At 44.2% G+C, this 16,227-nt stretch overlaps 1 pseudogene; it reads right to left on the bottom strand.

The window, feature by feature from the left end:
- The window catches only part of LOC139027627 (uncharacterized), a 70,165-nt pseudogene that overhangs the window by 49,906 nt on the left and 4,032 nt on the right, over positions 1-16,227 (bottom strand).

The following is a 16,227-nucleotide window of genomic DNA, read 5'->3' as shown; positions in this document are numbered from 1 at the left end:
TCTCTCAGCCTCGTGACAAAATGTGTACAATAGCATAATATTATCTATAATACTGCAAATGTTTCTCTCTGCCCCATGAAAAAATAAATTGTGGGGGGGCTTGCTTGGACCCGTGAAACTGCGCTACGTCATCGAGCAGAAGGGAGGAGGTGGGGGGGAGAGTGAGAAGTACAGGATCTTGACAGTTGTATAACGGCGAGCACAGGTGATTGCACAACACCAGTGGTGGAAAAAGTACCAAATTGTTGTACTTGAGTAAAAGTAAAGACACCTTAACCCTTGTCCTAAGGGTCAAAAATGACCTGCCTTCACTAAACCCCTAAAATAAAGCAGCTTAATTGAATTTTAAACCCCAAATCTATTTTGTATGAAGAAACTACCTGTCATTCATCACAAACTTTGTGAATATCTGGGTTTTCCTGCATTTAATCAGTGGACACTCGTTTTTATTACAACACACCTGGCATAATTGTTTTCTTTACTAAAGTAGAGGTTTATTATTATTATTATTATTGCTAAAGGTACTGCATAGGTGTAAACATACATTAGCAGAGATAGCACTTGTATAGCCTAAGAAAGTAGCAGAAATGTGCAGAAAGTCGTTTTGAATGCATTTTATTGAAGGGTAACAATAACAGTCTTAACAGTGATATATTCTTATATACTGTACAATGAGGAATTCAACTGCAAAATACTAGTCTTCTCCCATTTTTTTAACCATTGCCTCTACCCACAAGGTATATAAACAACAACAATAAATAAGAATAAAATAATATAATAGATACAAAACAAAAACGTGAAGAACATAAATCAATCAACTCTAATTAGCACATGTAGGACAGTATGCAAGTGTGTGTGCATGGACTTTGCAGATGTATTTCTCACATGTGCAGCACATAGTATTTGTTTTACAGTCCTTCTTTGGGGGGCAGATTGGCATTGCCTCCTCTTGCCTGACCCAGCTGCAGCCTTAGGTGGATCAGGACATGATTCAGCCCTGTAACGCCCTGACCATAGAGAGCCCTCGGGGTTCTCTATGGTGTTTTAGGTCAGGGCGTGACTAGGGGGTGTTCTAGACTTTAATTTCTATGTTGGTGTGAGTATGGTTCCCAATTGGATGATGATGATCGTTGCCTCTAATTGGGGATCATACTTAGTGTGGTCCTTTTCCCACCTGCGTTGTGGTATATTGTTTTTGTTTAGTGCTATGTGCGCTACGAACTGCACGTTAGTTTATTTCTTTGTTGTTTGAAAATTCACCTCAATAAATATGTGGAACTCTACTCACGCTGCGCTTTGGTCCACTCATTGTAACGAACGTGACAGAATATCCCACCACTACAGGACCAAGCAGCGTGCCATGGAGGAAAAGGAGAGCTGGACATGGGAGGAAATAATGGGTGGATGCGAGACCCTTCCTTGGCAGGAGTCGCCAAGGAGTATAGGAGGACAGTGACGACGCCGGGGTCCGCGGCCACAGAAACCCCAAGATTTTTTTTGGGGGGGAACAAGGAGCGGTCGGTCAAGCCGAGGAGAGAGACAGAGACCGTCGGGGAGTCGATGGAGCAGTGTGAGGAGGGAGATCGGAGAGAGATGTTGGTTAGGTGTATTCTGCAGCGCATTCGCCCTGAAGAGCGCCTTCTCAGCCCGGTACGTCCTGTGTCGGCTCCTCGCACTCGCCCTGAAGAGCGTGTCATCAGTCCGGTGAAACCTGTGCCGGCTCCACGCACCAGGCCTCCAGTGCGCTTTCACAGCCGGTACGTCCTGTGCCGGCTACCCGCACTCACCCTGAAGAGCGTGTCATCAGTCCAGTAAAACCTGTGCCGGCTCCACGCACCAGGCCTCCAGTGCGCCTCCCCAGCCCGGTACGTCCTGTGCCGGTTCCCCGCACTCGCCCTGAAGACCGTGTCATCAGTCCGGTGAAACCTGTGCCGGCTCCACACACCAGGCCTCCAGTGTACCTTCTCAGCTCGGTACGTCCTGTGCCGGCTCCCCGCACTCGCCCTGAAGACCGTGTCATCAGTCCGGTGAAACCTGTGCCGGCTCCACACACCAGGCCTCCAGTGTACCTTCTCAGCTCGGTACGTCCTGTGCCGGCTCCCCGCACTTGCCCTGAAGAGCGGTCATCAGTCCGGTGAAACCTGTGCCGGCTCCACACACCAGGCCTCCAGTGCGCTTTCACAGCCGGTACGTCCTGTGCCGGCTCCCGCACTCGCCCTGAAGAGCGTGTCATCAGTCCGGTAAAACCTGTGCTGGCTCCACGCACTAAGGGCCTCCAGTGCGCCTCCCCAGCCCGGTACGTCCTGTGCCGGCTCCCCGCACTCGCCCTGAAGACCGTGTCATCAGTCCGGTGAAACCTGTGCCGGCTCCACACACCAGACCTCCAGTGTACCTTCTCAGCTCGGTACGTCCTGTGCCGGCTCCCCCCACTCGCCCTGAAGAGCGTGTCATCAGTCCGGTGAAACCTGTGCCGGCTCCACTCATCAGGCCTCCAGTGCGCCTTCCCAGCCCGGTACGTCTTGTGCCGGCTCCCCGCACTTGCCCTGAAGAGTGTGTCACCAGCCCTGAGTCCTCTGCGCCGGTGCCCAGTCCAGGCAAAGCGTCCAGTCCCGCTCCATGGCCGGAGCCTTCCTCTGCGCCGGTGCCCAGTACAGGCACAGCGTCCAGTCTCGCTCCATGGCCGGAGCCTTCCTCTATGCCGGTGCCCAGTCCAGGTATGGCGTCCAGTCCCGCTCCATGGCCTGAGCCTTCCTTTGCGCCGGTGCCCAGTCCAGGCATGGCGTCCAGTCCCGCTCAATGGCAGCTGATGATCGTTGCCTCTAATTGGGGATCATACTTAGTGTGGTCCTTTTCCCACCTGCATTGTGGGATATTGTTTTTGTTTAGTGCTATGTGCGCTACGAACTGCACGTTCGTTTATTCTTTGTTTGTTTGAAGTTTCACTGAAATAAATAATGTGGAACTCTACTCACGCTGCGCCTTGGTCCGCTCATTATAACGAACGTGACAAGCCCCCTGAACAGCTTTCACAAGCCCTGCAGAGGCCGCTGTACGGGTGAGGCGCTCCCTTCTTTGAATGTGTGGGATTACAAGTGCCTTTCCCAGCTACTCCAGGAACACCCTCCTCTTGTTCCGCTTATCAGGCATCCAGGTAGTGTTGATCTTGTTCCATGTCACAAAGCATTGTATGAGGACACATCAATGATGTTATGGAAGATGACCAGGGGCCAGCGGGCAGTCATCCTCCTGCAGCTGTAAGTTCCAATTCCATTGTCCAGGTTGTCCACGCCTCCTTTGTTGTGGTTGTAGTCCAGGATGATGGCTGGCTTCCTGTCCTCACGATCACTGATCTCAGGCGTTTTGTGCAGTGTGCTCAGGAGGACCACATTCTTGTTCCTCTTTGGGAGGTAAGAAACTAGAGTGGTGGTGGAGGTGAAGGCAAACTTTGATGAAAAGGCCTCTCTCACCCTTGTTGCGAGGAGCGCAGGGAGGAGCTCAGGCTTGTTCTTTCTAACTGTGCCAACCACGGTGATCTTCCTCTTCAGAGTCTGCTGGCTGAGTTCATAAGAGGTGAAGAAATTGTCACACATGACATTGTGCCCCCTCAGTCCATCTGTCACATCAAGCACAAACCGCATCCCCTGGTTCTTCTGCGGGCCTCCACCGGTCGGCTTTTCTGTGTACACTTGCATCTTCCATGCGTAGCTGGATTGTGCGTCACAGGCCACCCATATCTTGATGCCATACTTTACTGGATTGCCTGGCATATACTGCCGGAAAGGACAGCGACCTTTTGACAAAAGAGATTACTATCAGTAATTAGTATCAGTGTCACAGAAAACAATCACACAAATCAATGATATTACAGATATAAATAATACAATTAACAGTGAAAATCACTTACATTAGAGATATGAAAATAAAAATGTACCACTGAATGGAACCAGTTGCTCATTCACTGTTACTTGAAGCCCAGGGTTGTAGAGGTATGGCAGACGCTCCACCCACTTCTCCCAGACCTCTCTTATGGCCGCCAGTTTGTCTCTCACACGTCTTGCAGGTCTTGACTCACATTATCAAATCGTAGCATTCTTGAGAAAGTGTGAAAGACTTTCAGTGGCATCGTGGCACGGAAAATCGCCCTTCCACTCTCTGCATCCCAGAGACTATATGTAGCCTCGCTTCGGGACCTATACACACCCACTAAGATTAGCAGCTCTATGTAGGCATGCAGGTCAATCTCATCCATCCTTTTCCAGTTGTCTCCATATTTACGGAAATCCTCCATATTTGTCATCTCCAGGATGATTTATTCGATGGCTGGTGTGATGAACATGTAGAATGTTGAGGCGATGTCCTGGGCATAGGCAACTGCATGTCTTGTGGGTCCTATTCTTCCCCATCTTCTTCTTCAGACACCTCATCCTCTTCTAAATCATTGTTCTCTTGTTCCTCTTGGACATCTGAATTTTTTTAATCTTCAACCTGTTGGGCACTGAAACGTGCACTCATGGCTTCAGCAAAGAGAGAACTGGAGGGACTGTCATCTGCAGCACCTTTATACCCTCTGACTGCATTCCCCATTAGTAAACAATGCTTTCAAGAAATGTTATTTTTTTCTGAAATGTTGTTTCTTTTGTCTGAAATAGTTTTTATTTTGTCTGTGAACTTGAGTCATGTGTGGGGTCATGGAGGGGAGATGCTGCACATGCACAAGAAAGTTTTAGTTTTGTCTGAGTTCAATCAGTAGCATACATAATCTCAATTTCTCATTTTGTGTGTGTGTGCGTGCGTGCGTGCGTGCGTGCGTGCGTGCGTGCGTTGGTGTGTGTGTGTGTGTGTGTGTGTGTGTGTGTGTGTGTGTGTGTGTGTGTGTGTGTGTGTGTGTGTGTGTGTGTGTGTGTGTGTGTGTGTGTGTGTGTGTGTGTGTGTGTGTGTGTGTGTGTGTGTGTGTGTGTGCCTTTGTGTTTTTGTGGTGTGTAAGTTATTTTTTTAACTGCCGAGTCAAAAATGGTGGTGTACAGCTTTCATGGAAATATGAACAAAGGCGATGTTTCACTTTTTTGTAATGATAGGAAAAGTCATCAAATTTCAAGTTGAAAAAAAATCATTTAGGGGGTTTTCTCTGCTGTTAAACATAGTGGCGGGTCATTTTTGACCCTTAAGACAACACAAGGGTTAAGTATCAAAAGTAAATGCAATTTGCTAAAATATACTTATATATCAAAAGTAAAAGTATAAATAATTTCAAATTCCTTATATTAAGCAAACCAGACTGCACAATTTCTTTTTTTTTTACGGATAGCAAGGGGCACACTTCAACACTCAAACATAATATATACCAAAAAATGTGTCACGCCCTGACCGTAGAGATCCTTTTTATGTCTCTTTTTGGTTGGTCAGGGCGTGAGTTTGGGTGGGCACTCTATGTCTGGTATTCTATGTTGTAGGTCTAGGTTTTCCTTTTCTATGTGTTTGGCCTGGTATGGTTCTCAATCAGAGGCAGCTGTCTATCGTTGTCTCTGATTGAGAGCCATACTTAGGTAGCCTGTTTTCCCATTTTGAGTTGTGGGTGATTGTTTTCTGTTTAGTGTTTTTCGTCACCTTACAGGACTGTTCATTTGTCGTTTTTGTTGTTTTTGTTCAGTGTCCAGTCGTTTTATTAAAAAAGATGAACACTTACCACGCTGCACCTTGGTCCTCCTCTCTTTCTCCCGACAACAATCGTGACAAAATTACTTAAGTAGTAATTAAAGTAGTTTTACTTAAGTACTTTACACCACTGCACAGCGCCTTAATGAAACCTGTCAACTGCGCGGCAGCATCCCTATTGTGTCGGTAGGCCGGTGTTGCGTACATCTCTGCTTTTACATACCTCAGAACTTATGGGCCGTGAAGAGTAGATTAAAATCCAGTAAATCTCATTTAAGCTTTTAAACAGCCCGACAAGAATGGAAAAAGTGAATGTATCAACACCTAGGTTTGTCTGCTTAACCATTGTGGAGCCAGAGGGATAGAGGGATTGGGTTGCTGAATAAGAGGAGAGAGATTTCATTATTATTTCTCTTCTGTTTGGTTTGTGAAAAGTGCTACCTGTATCTACTTGACAGTGGAGGTAGATCCCTTTGACAGTGGAGGTAGATCCCTTTGACAGTGGAGGTAGATCCCTTTGACAGTGCAAGTGATAAATAATAATTCCGTGGCAAATCGTTATTTTTACTCTCAAACCACTTGCAGCGATACATCATTATGGAGATACTGTTTACATGCTCTTAAGTGCTTGTTGTCGCTTTTAGGAGCAATCAGTTGAAAGGGGTGCCAGCTAGACTGATGTGACCTAGTGAATTGAATGGAGTGATGTGTTCAGGTTTCTAGATGTCTCTCAAAACCATTGAAATGGACACTGTTGGAATGTAGTTCATCATCTAACCTGTATTATTAGGGTTCTCTTATTAGGGTTCTCTTAGTAGGGTTCTCTTAGTAGCCTGTCTACTTCTCCTATTTGAAGTTTGAATGTTTGAGGAGTTAGTCTATGACTAGGCCTAATTTATTTCCTCAAACTTGAATCGTTAGCTTTTCAAAGAGAGAGATAATCTTGTGAGCCTGTTATAATTTTACTGAGATCATTGTGTTCTAGCAGCTCTGTAAAATAAATGTATTATCATTGTGTTCTTTCTTAGTTTCTGTTCTTTCTGTGGAAGTCCCTATATTTAGCTTTAACGCCGTTCTCTTGACTCTTCTCCCTTTGATATCAATGATCACACTGTCCTTTCTTCCACCCTGTTTGAACGCAATGAACCTAGAGGATGTTAGAAAAGATAGTTATTATGCTATTGCAGGGCTTTTTAAAACAACATCATCTTAATTTGGTCGCCGAGACAAAGCCTCTTTGTGTCTGGCCCAGGAATGCTGCTCTGCTCTGCTATGTGCTGCTGCTCTCTGCTATCGCCCCAGCATCGCTACTCCCTTCAAATTAGTGCCCAAGTCCTCCACGGCCAAAGAAAACACCTCACCTCAAAGTCCCCCAGCGACCGGGCCACCGTACCGCCAAGCTTTCAAACCCTTCTCTTAACACATACTCCTCTAAAAGCAAATTCCACACATTTCTTTCAAAGATTATAATTAGAAAGGAAAACAGCTCCGGTGTGTCAGGATTGTGTATCAGTCTATGTGTGTGTTAGAGAGAGAGAAAAAGTTTATTTGTGTGATTATTAGTGCGTGTGTTTTTTGGCTAAAGGTAGACAGGGAAGATCTCATCGTGGCCCCTGACTCCTCACCTGTCCCGAGGCAGGGGGAATTAGAAATGAGAGAATTAAATGGGGCTGCGAACGCCTCGGGTCCTTTTAAAGCACCACTCAAATAATTGCAGCTTTGGTTCGAAGCAGGTCTGAGCAGCGAGGTGTGCTGTTTGGGGGGGTATTGGGTGACAGATGGGTGTACCTGAGGGGATGAGGTAGGGGGCGAGGGGGATTTGCCTTCGCAGACCTCAGGAAGAGATAATAACAGCTCTCTCAGGGTTAAAGGTCAAAGCCACATCTGAAATGACAGAGAATGCTGCGATGTTAGAGATGCTTCTGGTTCATCTGGCACTGTCTGCAAGATAGCTTTTTCTTTGTGGGGGATGAAGGGATAGATACTGGGTGGTAGTTTCAGTCTCATATTCCTTCATTGCCTACTTAGAGAGACAGGTGAGAAATGTATGGTAAACCGCATTTCCTACTGCTTTTGCTTTTTGGGGGGAAGGGAAGAGATTTTGAAGGTGACAAATCCCCTGTTGTCAAAAGACAACTGTCCAAAAGCTGTATGATCTTGTAAGTGAATTCTCTAGATGCGCTTATTTTCATTCTGACGTTACTCTAATCCACAGTTGGAGAAAAAGGAGAGAAAGAATAGACTGAAAATATTATTTTCAGATTTCTGTCATCTTAAATCCTATATAGTGAAGGCTGGTGAACTTCTGTAGATATAGAGCACAGCAGAACATTATACAACCAAATGAACATTTCTCTGTAAATGCACATTATATGTATTAGAAGATAATTAAGTTTTACCTAAGTAGTATTAGGTGATATTTTACCTAAATAGGATCCTCATTGTTTTCACATACAGCACATGCACCTCTCTCTCCCTAACAAGTGATAATTGGCAATTCCAAATGCCAGTATTAAATATTAATGTAATTAGTTTATTAATGAATTACTGTTGATGTGTGTGGGTGCACATGCTGGTTCAGCATTCTCTGCAGCAGTTAATTGGTTTCAGCTTTAGCAATACTTAGGGTTTGTGAAATCAAGGTTTCTCTGTCAGAAAACCTTTTATTACATTGTGAGCTGAGCTCTACCCTATGGGCTTGGCCTTCCTTTGTCTTATGAGAAAGATGTGGATGGATTTCCATCCTCTGGAGACCATACTGTAGCTACAGATTCTATGGGTCAGTGAATATGATTTAAAGCCATGAACTCATTGAGTTATTTCAGAGGACTTAATGGTTGGTTTAGTTTTGTTTGACAAGAAGTGTCTATTTGAAATGGCATGGTGTCTCCTCTCCTGTGAGACACTCCAAACTTCCATGAAGGCAAAGGAATGGTTATGTATTTTCCTGGAACTCAAGTCAGCTTCCATTGTCCTCTCAATGGCCTGTGCCAAATTAGGCTTGAAAGGCAAGCAATGCTATAATTTGTTGCTGACGTGATGTACCACTGGCAGTAAAGCATAGTGATGAAAACAATTAAATAAACTTTAACACAGTGCCAGTAAATGGTAAACTATTGGCCTCAGGTTGCACAGCCTAACCTTGTCTCAGGTCACAGACCCCCACCCACCCCTCCTTTCCTCCTTCCCTTCATCCCGTTGGGATGGAAAATTGCTAACCACAGAAAGACAAAAGAACATGCAGGATTGGTAATTTAGGCTTGATAAGCGAAGTCACAAGACTCCTATTTTGACATGCCTATTGGCTCATGTGACCTGACCTTGTGGTGCCGGTTCAATCTTTTAAATCTCTGTGCCAACAGTGTCGTTAGTTTAGTGTAAGGGTCAACTGCTTTGTCCCTTTTCACCACAATGAACTGAAACAGCAATATTTGATATCAAGTTTACGACATTTTGCTGCTAGTATGGTCACTAGCAATAGTCAGTGGTACCTATTGGAGACAAGWAAGACAAAAAATATATGGAATTCAGTTCTGCAGGATCTTTGTTTCATGATATTTTCTCTTCATTGCCAGTTAGTGTCTTAGACTTTTTCCAAAAAGGATCAAGTCTGTAAAACCTGCAAGAAACACTTGCCTTTTTTAATTTGTTGGATATAAAAGATTCCATCTTTGAGGTGGGTGCCACTCTATTCACCCTGCCTATTATTTCTCTCAGAGTCATTGAATTTCAGATAAGAGCTTGGACAAATCTTCACATATAACCTTAATCTTCTGATCTTTTGTTTGTGACTGCCTCCCTCCCTCCCTCTCTCTTCCCTTTCTTTCTCTTTCTCTCTCCCTTTGTAAGATGAGGTGATACTGAACAGCTATTGTTTTCGCTAAGGTCTTTGAGAGCGTTGTTCAAAGGCTTGACGCAGCTCTCCTTCTAGCGGGAGATGCTTATTTCATGCATTTAAAAGCTAAAATGTTTCACATCATGAATCCAATTTTCTGTTCCTTTTCTCTCTGAAGGCAAGGATTAAAGCCAAGCTGTCAGTCAGCAGGCATGCCAGATCTTAAGACGACTCACGGATGGCTGCGATACTCGGCTTTTGCTCTGGCAGTATCTAGAATCTCTCTCCCAGGTTTTAATTTAGCATTAGGTGCAATGTAGCAGAGAAAATAACTAGTTACAATTAAGAAGGTAACTCATGCTATAGGTTTACATCCATTACAATGGATTATATGTGCTTAGGCCATTTCCAGTGGTTAAAAAGTATATACAAGGTTTTGCTTTTCTGCTGAAATAATTATGATTTCATGGGTCTAAGAGAGAGCCAAAGGAGAGTTCAGAAAGGAGTGAGCACACCTTTTCATCTCTTAACATTGCCTTTTGTTTCAAACCTTTTGTTTCAAATATCAGTTTATTATGATTAGACTACTTTAAAAAAGTGTTTATTTGAAGCAGTATAATAAGCAGGTAGTAATAAATATGATAGTGGAAAATAAAATAAAATGTTATTTGTCACATACCCCGAATACAACAGGTGTAGCCGAATACAACCTTACCGAATACAACCTTACCGTGAAATGCTTACTGACAAACCGTTAACCAACAGTGAAGTTCAAGAAATAGAGTTAAGAAAATATTTACCTAATAAAAAGTAAAACAGTAGAATTACATAACAATAACGAGGCTATATACAGGGGGTACCGGTACCGAGTAAATGTGCGGGGGTACAGGTTAGTCGAGGTAATTTGTACATGTAGGTAAGGGTAAAGTGACTATGCAAAGATAATAAACAGCGAGTAGCAGCACTGTAAAAACAAAAGGGGGCTCAATGTAAATAGTCCGGGTGGCCATTTGATTAACTGTTCAGCAGTCTTATGGCTTGTGGGTACAAGCTGTTAAGGAGCCTTTTGGACCTAGACATGGCGCTCCAGTACCGCTTGCCGTGCGGTAGCAGAGAGAACAGTCTATGACATGGGTGACTGGAGTCTTTGACAATTTTTTGGGCCTTCACCGCCTAGTATATAGGTCCTGGATGGCAGGAAGCTTGGCCCCAGTGATGTATTGGGCTGCACACACTACCCACAGTAGCACCTTACGGTCAGATACCAGGCAAGTTGCTCTCGAATGGTGCCGCTGTAGAACTTTTTGAGGATCTGGGGACCCGTGCAAAATCGTTTCAGCCTCCTGAGGGGGAAAAGGTATTGTCGTACCCTCTTCTCGACTGTCTTGGTGTGTTTGGACTATGATAGTTAGGGCTCCTGAGTGGCGCAGCGGTCTAAGGCACTGCATCTCAGTGCTAGAGGTGTCACTGCAGTCCCTGGTTCAAATCAAGGCTCCATCACATCTGGCTGTGATTGTCCCATAGGGCGGTGCAAAATTGGGCCAGCGTTGGCCGGGCTTGTCCAGGGTAGGCCATCATTGTAAATAATAATTTGTTCTTAACTGTCTTGCCTAGTTAAATAAATAAAGGTAATATGAAAAAAAATTGTTGCTGATGTGGACACCAAGGAACTTGAAACTCTCGACCCGCTCCACTTCAGCCTCGTCGATGTAAATGGGGGCCTGTTCAGACCTCATTTTCCTGTAGTCCACAATCATCTCACGTTGAGGGAGAGGTTGTTGGCCTGGCACCACACTGACAGGTCTTTGACCTCCTCCCTATAGGCTGTCTCATCGTTGTCGGTGATCAGGCCTACCACTGTTGTGTCATCAGCAAACTTAATGATGGTGTTGGAGTCGTGCTTGGCCACCCAGTTGTGTGTGAACAGGGAGTACAGGTTCCCCCGAGGGGATCCGGTGTTGAGGATCAGCACGGCAGATGTGTTGTTGCCTACCCTTACCACCTGGGGGGGGCCCGTCAGGAAGTCCAGGATCCAGTTGCAGAGGGAGGTGTTAAGTCCCAGGGTCCTTAGCTTATTGATGAGCTTTGTGGGCACTATGGTGTTGAACGCTGAGCTGTAGTCAATGAACAGCATTCTCACATAGGTGTTCCTTCTGTCCAGATGGGAAAGGTCAGTATGGAGTGTTATTGAGATTGCATTTTCTGTGGATCTGTTGGGGCGGTTACGAATTGGTGTGTGTCTAGTGTTTCTGGGATGATGGTGTTGATGTGAGCCATGACCAGCCTTTCAAAGTTCTTCATGGCTACCGACGTGAGTTCTACGGTTGGTAGTAATTTAGGCAGGTTACCTTCGCATTCTTGGGCACAGGGACTATGGTGGTCTGCTTGAAACATTGGGGTAATACAGACTCAGTCAGGGAGAGGTTGAAAATGTCAGTGAAGACACTTTCCAGTTGGTCCTCGCATGCTCTGAGTACACGCCCTGGTAATCCATCTGGCCCTGCAGCCTTGTGAATTTTGACCTGTTTAAAGGTCTTGCTCTTATCAGCTACGGAGAGTGTGATCACACAGTCATCCAGAACAAGCTGGTGCTCTCACGTATGCTTCAGTGTTGCTTGCCTCGAAGCGAGCATAAAAGACATTTAGCTCATAATAGTTTGGAAGCCATGCCACATCCAACGAACGCCAGAACCGGTGTAGTAGGATTCCATCTTAGTCCTGTATTGACAATTTGCCTGTTTGATGGTTCATCTGAGGGCATAGCGGGATTTCTTATAAGCTTCCAAATTAGTGTCCTTCTCCTTGAAAGCGGCAGCTCTAGCCTTTAGCTCGGTAAGGATGTTGCATGTAATCCACGGCTTTTGGTTTGGATATGTACGTACGGTCGGTGTGGGGACAACGTCCTCAATGCACTTATTGAGGAAGCCGATGACTGAGCTACCTTTGTTAAAGTATTATTGTAGTAATTCCATCTTTCCGCACTATTTGTTTTGTGTACAGCATAACCATCAATGCACTAACAGAACAAAAAAAATGTAATACAGTATTTGCAAAGTTTTACATGTCACTATGATTTAGTCTTGAACATATTACTGACGTGACTGTTCAAAGAAGCCAAAAGCTCTCATTTTCCACACTCATTTCAAGTTTTGGCACAGTGGCAAAGTAATTTTGCGAACACAGAAACCCTTAAAATGCGTTTACTCATTACTCTACTCTCTGGTTTGAGGAGTTCACTGAATTTAATTGCGGTTTTATAGGATAATACGGGATAAAGAGCCTTTTAAGGGCCAGCCATTCCTTTTTGTCTCACAGGAAAGCTTCTCTCTCCAAAGTGCGGCCAACCTGTCTCTGGCGGCAGACAAATGGCAGCTTCTAGTGGGCTTATTTGGGTTTAATGTGGCATAATGAGGTTAGGTAATTGCGTTTAGGTCAGGTTGTAAAACAGGTTGAGCAGAGACAGGGATGTGAAGACCATGTAAATGAGTGCAGTGTTAGATCGCTGGATGAAGCTAACAGTAACAGTGTGCTGCTGGGCTCCCAGTAGCCACTGACACTCCCCAGACCTTTCCAGTATGGATTCAGTTAGTCCTATCTTATAGTTTAGCAAGAAGAAGATGAACAGATTTCTGTTGCCATTATTCATTAATTGTGGGGTTTCATGAAGATGAAACTACTTTTATGTCATTGGAAGATTGGCATCTCAAGTCTCAACAGTTATATACTGTATGGTATTACTGTACAGTATATGGTACTCATTTCTGTCACACACGCACATCTGGAAGAGCTTGCAACCTCCCTCCCTGTAAATATCAAATCGTGTATCATATATTGTTTAGGACTAGGGGAAGTTAATGAACACATTAAAAAAGCGACATCCCCTCAGCAAATTGAAGCCAATCGTTAAAATGTGTTAAAAGGCATTACAAATTTTTCTCCTTATTACCTTTGTGCGGGGTTAAGATGAGAGGATGTCGAGATTCGATATTCTCACACTAATTAAGGCCACAGCTCCCCTGGGTGGAGAACAAGGGCCTGGCTCATTCTCTCCTTTTACACTCCTCTCATTCTCTCCTTCCCTCCCTCCCCTTGATTTTCCTTCCTTCCTTCCTTCCTTCCTTCCTTCCTTCCTTCCTTCCTTCCTTCCTTCCTTCCTTCCTTCCTTCCCTTCCAACCGTGATTTTCTCTCATTCTCTCCTTCCCTCCCTCCCCCTGATCTTCTCTCATTCTCTCCTTCCCGCCCCCTGATCTCTCATTCTCTCCTTCCCTCCCTCCCCCTGATCTTCTCGCTTCTCCACAGTGCCAGACCAAGGGAGGCTTGAGAGCCTAGTTGAGGCTTAATTTGAAACCCACTTTTGGAATTTGCATGCCCCTCTCCAGATGAACTGTAGAATCAATCTTCAACCTTTGAGGTTGTCATGACAAGAAGAGAATAAATGTTCACATAATGATTAGCCTAACTTTTGCTTTCTAATTAAGTATTGGAACTTGTAGATGAGCAGGAATGGATTCATTTGAATGGTATAATGAATGTTCTGAGGTTTTGGTAACCTAATATATCGGAACAGAATATTGTGGTGTTGTAGGTAGTGTTGGCACTTCTGTGAAAATACCATATTAGTCTGTTATAGGTAATTACTTACATGTTTGTTAATGTGTGAGACTATGTATGGACAGGAACACTGACAAGATATAGATATGGGTGAAATTAAGTGAGCAAGAACATAAAAAAACTCAGTTACATGGAACTGGATTTAGCCCTAGTTAGTTCTGTCTGAACTGGTCTCTAGGGCTTTAGAATCAGATAGTCAAGCTATATTGGATTGGCTGAGGCTCGAGCATTAACAGGAAACCACATTAGGATAACTTATATGAAGCCTTTTTAGTCATGGTGTTCACCTGGTTTCACCTTCCTAATGGGCATTTGACCCAACATCTGTTGTCGAACTTTTTGTCTTTATTGTGTCTGCTGTGTAACATGTTGTTTATTGGCTGTTTGAAGTTAAGAGCAAGTGAGATCACCTGGGTTGATACCATAAGTAGCTTGTTTGTTTGTTTACTTGAGGATCCGAGTTGTTTATTCTTAGACAATATCATGTGACCTCATCGGCTTCCTCATCAAAGGGCTAAAGGTCGGATAGGAGGCGTCATCAGGAACAGGTGTCAGGAAAAGTCTAACAGGCGGACAGGATTTTGTGTCACGCAGAGTAAAACTATCAACACTTAACGAGATAGAAGGAACACAAACTGTTAGTGGCCTTAATGCGCAAGTAACCTATAACCTAATTGACATGCTAAGCCAGTTATACAGTCATGGTGGCTGTTACTGGCTAATGTTGGAATCTCTAAGAATTGGGTGACTGCCTGGCTTATACTTTCTAAGGTATTTTTGCTCTCTAAGCTTTGATCTGAGATAACATGAGGACAAAGAGACTGAAGTAAGAGGTATTGGTGTTATTGGAGTGTGGCACTGGTGGGTACTGGGTACTGAGTACTGGGTACTGAGTTCTGAGTACTGGGTACACAGACATACAGTAGCCATCTTCTTCCTACTGTCCTGTTTTTCTCTCTGCTACCCCTCACAGCTGAGGGCCTGTGAGTCACTTCCATGCACCGTTTAAGGGGAAGGAGAGCGGAGAGGCAAATAAACAGGATCTCTCTCTCTGGCTCTCTCTCGCTCCCACTCTCTCAGAGTTTAGGTTCTCAAAGAAAACCAGACGACAGGTGCTTCTCTCATTTTGCCCCGTTAGACTGAAAACTGCTACCTTTACCCGGAGAGATCTGTGTACATTACTTGCAAAGTCAAATAAATAGATCCAGGGTGCAGGTTTATGTGTGTGTCCGTGTGAATGCCTGCAAAGCCTGTGCGCCTGTCATCTTCAATCTCTATTCTCTGTCCCTGATCAGGCCTCCCGCTCTCTCTTTCTTCTCCTGTGTGTGTCTGTGTGTGTGATTGTGTGTTTGGCAGGGCTGGAACCTGAGAAACACTTGGGGAAACCTCTGGCTGACACGGAACCCTATCTAACTCAGGTCAGAGCGTTACATCACCTTGGCAGGACCTGCCTTTGTTGTACACTTCTGTCACCCTGAATGAAGTCACTAAAGACTGACCTCATTCAATCTTTGACTGCTTACTTAGCATCATTGATTTTTATCTAATGACTCGATATATGACCAACAGTAATGTTTTGGCTAGTGTTTCAAAGATACATTATTTGATTTAGAGTAAAGTGATGGCTTTTAGGATGGACCTTAAAATAATATGATCATAAACATGAATTGTTTTGTTTTTGTTGGACAGCTCTCTCAAGTAAGGAGAAGGGGCGGATACGAGACGTTTACTCTTGACTTTCCTCTGTTCAAGAGGAGACTTGTTAAGCAAGTCCAGCATTGAACGTTGTAGGCCTATCTTTCTTGAAATGAATGTACACTTTTCTTGTGTCAGACAAGATATGCTGTTTAATTAAATATATAAAGTTTGTATATTTTTCTGCAGTGATGCTATGGAGACAGTGATCCCCTCTGCAGACGCATTTGCTCCTGTTGGCTACCTGCACTTCAGCAAGATGCACACAGAGGACAAGGAGAATTTAAGTCTTGCTTTTGCAGAGTTAGGCAATTTTTGTGTCAGAGTTAAGCTATATTTATGTCAGTGTTTAGTGGTTTTAGTTCAAGTTCAAGTTGTTAATGCAATTCAATGTTTTGCTTTATAATATTAAGGCTATTAAAATAATAAATCA

Source organism: Salvelinus sp. IW2-2015, linkage group LG4q.2, assembly GCF_002910315.2.
Source record: "Salvelinus sp. IW2-2015 linkage group LG4q.2, ASM291031v2, whole genome shotgun sequence".
NCBI lineage: Eukaryota > Metazoa > Chordata > Actinopteri > Salmoniformes > Salmonidae > Salvelinus > Salvelinus sp. IW2-2015.
Note: the sequence above shows the minus strand (reverse complement) of the source record. Positions and strands in the feature narration are given on the sequence as shown.